Source organism: Arvicanthis niloticus, chromosome 2 (genome assembly GCF_011762505.2).
Source record: "Arvicanthis niloticus isolate mArvNil1 chromosome 2, mArvNil1.pat.X, whole genome shotgun sequence".
Classification (NCBI taxonomy): domain Eukaryota; kingdom Metazoa; phylum Chordata; class Mammalia; order Rodentia; family Muridae; genus Arvicanthis; species Arvicanthis niloticus.
Window position 1 is genome coordinate 102442814 of NC_047659.1, and position 4269 is coordinate 102447082.

A 4269-nucleotide genomic window follows, 5' to 3' on the forward strand; every position below is an offset into this window, starting at 1 on the left:
TGTGCTGTAAAAAATGTATGTATCAGTTGGGGTTAAGATCCCCACAGTTACTTATTCTCTACATTTTGACAAGTTGTGAATTTCTGTGATTGTCCCTATCTATTGTAAAAAAAAGAAGCTTCTTTGATAAGAGGTTAGAAACACAATTACCTGTGGAGATAAGGATAGATATTAAGAATGAAGCTGGTGATTATTCTGGTTTAAGACTGTGGCAGTGGTAGGGTCTCCTCTGTGGTCCTGACCTCACTGGCCATACTTAAATGGCTTGGTTTACTGCACCAGGCATGAATTCCCTCAGAGTTGGCTTTAAATCCAAGTAGGTAGCTGTTGGTTACCCCTAAGATATAAATGCCACTATTGTACCCTTGAGAAGATCATGCTTTGCTGTTGTGGTTTGCAGTCTTTACAGGTGGGAGGTTTTCGTTGCTTTTTTTCCCTATTGAGTTTACTTAGCCCCTCAGGTACTGCGAGAGCTAGCTCTAAAGGGAAGGTTTCTGGGTCAATTTCAGCTTTATTCCTCCAGTCATTATACCCAAAATGTGTGGTGTTTCCACCAATAGAAATTTCAGGTTCTTGGAGGCAACAAAGGGCAAAAGCAACAGACTATATTTTGGCAGGGGAGTGTCCTGGATTCCCTAAATCAAAAACTCAAAGGAAGTTTTCCTATGCCTGACACCTGGGTTTTTGGTAAATAGTCTGTGGCTCTTTTGGGGAGCATTACCATAGGAAGAGATGCTTAAGACACGACCTCACAGTAGATGTTCTGATTTTCTGTCTCTTACAACCCTCCACCATGTCTCAGCCGAATGTGGGACCAGGAGGTGAACTTAGAGGAGCAGAGAACAGATGGTCCTTGCTGTGGGCTGGTGTGGGTAGTGCAGCAGAAGCAAGAGAGTCAGTCAAAGAATGTACACCCATAGACATAACCATCCCATGATGCATAGCTTGTACTTCAGAGCTTTGCTTGTACATATGAAATACATGTGATGTCATGTCACTGAAAAGTATTAAAAGAATTTTTTAATTTAAAAAGGAGAGAGAGAGAGAGTGAGTGAGTGAGTGAGTGAATGAGAGAGAGAGAATGAGAATGAATCATGAAGCAATAAAGCAAAAGAACAGAAAGGAGAGACAAATAAGGAAAAGAGATGCTGAAAGCAGAGAACAGAGGGGAGAAATAGCAGACAGTCTCATCCAAGAGGCTAAAGTGTTCATAGGCAGTAAATTTCTCCCATAAATGTGACGAGGATGGGTTAGATTAATAGGAATTCAAACATATGGATTACATTTCCCTTCAAAGCCAGATGGGGTTTCTAAAAGAAGTAAGTCAGAGCCCGGAGGCAAAAAGCAAGTAGGGTTTTTTTTTTTTTTTTCTCCAAGCTCATCATTAAAAACGAAGTATTTGCAGCTAGAGGCACTTGACAAGCATATGAACTCGGCTGATTCCACGCTCCTCTCAGATCACAGCTGCCTTCGCCTTCTCTCGCTCCAGTTTTGACTCTAGGAAGCAGTGCAACTTTTTGAGGAAATGAAATTGATCTTGTCAGAGAAGAAAGATGGAAATGAATGTGTTATCATGACTGTTAGAGGCTTGTTAATCTTCCAGGCACTCACAGTGATGCCGGCCATCAGGGACAGGTGGAGGGGCACGGGACTTAGTCCTAGAGAACCAGTCTATCCTTTGGGTATAGCTTTACACACAGGCTGGGGACACCTACCTTTAGTCCTGGTGTGCTATGTTCTTGCAGATCCAGTGAGACTGTTCTTCCTAAATCAGGAGTCCCAGCATTTGCAGCAGGATGGGAGGTAGATAATATGCCTATTTCCTTCCCGGGTTTGTCTTCCCTACCCAGTTCTTCCAAGCTGTATGCTGGCTGACATCACAGAGTCTGGTCTATGGGGGCACGAGTAACTTCTTGTGCTATGTTTTGTCAGAGGTGACAAAGAGGCTCAGAGAACTCAGGAGCTACTTAAACCAAACTAATGGGATTCCATTTTCTCAGGACCTTCTCCAATAGCGTCAACCCTAATGAAATCTTGGGTTCAGACATTGTCTTCAAAAGGCCAAACCATGGATATTAAGAACTCATTAGCTATCCGTAAATCTTTCCAATGAAAGTTTAATCAGTGAAGTGCTGTCCAGCTAACACATGGCTGTGTTGTGCCCTGTTACAAAGGATATTATCAGAGTTACAATCAAGCTTCCTCAGTGGATCTACTTACAAGTTACTATTCTGTCTCCTAGTTCATGTGCACTTTGCTAACGATCTGGGCCTCTTCAGAGGTTTGAATCAACCCTTGGGCTTAGTCCTGAGAAGAATTGGAAGTGCCTGAGAATTGACATCCATCCCCCTGTAGCCAGTGACTGATGGGTGGATGTCTGTCTGGAAGCTATTTGCTCTGAAGTGGACTCTGCAGCCAAATTCACACCAAAGCTGGGACTCTCCAGAGATTGCATCTGTGTGAGGTACCTTCCACTTCCATTTTCTGCTTTTGTAGGGCAGCATTCAGCAAATACAACATTTGCTCCTATATTACAGTCTCAGAGGAAGAATCTGAAGATGTAGGATACCTGCTCCCACTCTGCAAACTGGGAAGGCAAGGAAATTCCTGTTGAGTGCAATTGTCTGCAGAAAGACTTGACCAGTGCAACGCAATTAGGGCAAACAATAGCAAGGTGCTCCAGCCTCCTTTTACCCTTGAGTGTCACTGGATGCCTGTGAAGGGGCCGGCACTGTCTAGTGAGAAGGTGAGTGGCAATGGAAGGGAGGAGCGAATTTCCTGGGCCTTAAGTGCCGTTCAGAGAGGTGGCTTTAGGGTCAGGGTAGAATTGTAGTATTGGTGAAGTTAGCAGTGACACTGAATTCTTCCTCCTTTGATCAAGAGTCTTTCAGGGGCAGGGTGGGGAAAGGGAGGGAAATGGGGAAGGGGAGAGGAGCAAGAAGAAAAAGGGGGGAAAGAAAGGGGGTTGGTGAGGGAATGCCTAGGGATCTGTCCTTTCTTTCTTTTAGCCACTGTCTTGTTCAAGAACGGAGCTTCCTGGCAGAGCTCTCTCCTGGGAATGATTTGTGCTGGGACCAGAGCCCACCTCCTTTGACTATCAGCTTTCTTCCGAGGGCTTGAAGTTCTAATTCTCCTTTGGAGAGGACATAGCATGTTACCCAGGGAAGTGCGTAAAATGCCTCAAGTTGTTGAAGAAGCAGTCCCACCTCTCTGTCAGTTCCCTGCATCCTGATTGGTTCACTTCTTATATTTGTTCAGCAGTTATAAACGGAGAACCCCCTTCTGTGCTCCAGGCACTGAACTGACCTGGGTCCAACAGCTTATCCTCCATAGGAAGAGCAGCCACATGATGCTGTAACTCATTGTGGTGCAGGCAACAACAGAGCTCTGTTGGGGGATCTTCGGAATGCAGAATAGAGGACCCTGGTGCACCACTCTTTAGTGCACAAGGACACTTGAGTCAACTGTTCTTGAGTGAAGCTACGTGCCATCCTCTGTATAACCACACCAGTTGCTGCTCTTATCCTGTTCTGTACCATGGCCCCATTGGATAGATCAGGTGCCAGGTAGTGCTCTCACAGGTAAGAGAAGTTCCCCTCTCACATGATCACAAGGATACACACCTCACTCTACTCCCTGTCTGAGCACTTCTGCAAAGGTTACTTTCTTGGCATTGTATTAAATTTTTTTGCATCGAGAATTCAGCTTTAAATATTGCTAGTGTAAGTTTAATTTCTTTGCTGTAATTATGTTTTTAGGAAAATGAAAGGAAAGCTGCTAAAAGCAGGAAAACATTTGTTTTTTTCCCCTCACATATAAAATCTAGACTTAAATATGTGTTTGCCTGTGTATATACGTGTGTCTCTGTGTGTGTGTATAAATGTGTGCATCTGTATAGGTACTTGTGTGCATGTATATAGGTATCTGTATGTGCAGGAGTTTTTATGTACAAACATGTATGAGTGTTGGATATGAAAGCAGAAAGCATTATGAAAAGGGAGGACCACGTCTGGGAGAGGGCACAGAAATGCATGTGGAATAAAAGCCGGAGAAACTATCTGGGGATGGAAGGAGGAAGAAGGAGCAGAGCAGGTGGGGGAGAGCACTGGGGCTGGGGGACAAATAGGAACACATATTTATGAAAATGCCTTAATAAAATCCATTTTTTGTATGCTACCTTAAAAAAAAAACAGTAAAAGCAAGTACAGAAATTAAAATGTAGGCCAGAGTGAAAGTCAAAGTCGCTCCTTTAGTGAATTAAGAGGGCTA

The 4269-nt window shown here is 43.9% G+C and overlaps 1 long non-coding RNA gene across 1 annotated transcript; it reads left to right on the forward strand.

Annotated features, from left to right (window-relative positions):
- Window positions 1-1546: 1546 nt before the first annotated feature.
- On the forward strand, window positions 1547-3805 carry LOC143441191 (uncharacterized). Its single transcript, XR_013108420.1, has 3 exons — window positions 1547-2464; window positions 2538-2746; window positions 3009-3805. It is a non-coding gene; the product is annotated as an uncharacterized LOC143441191 (long non-coding RNA).
- Window positions 3806-4269: the final 464 nt, after the last annotated feature.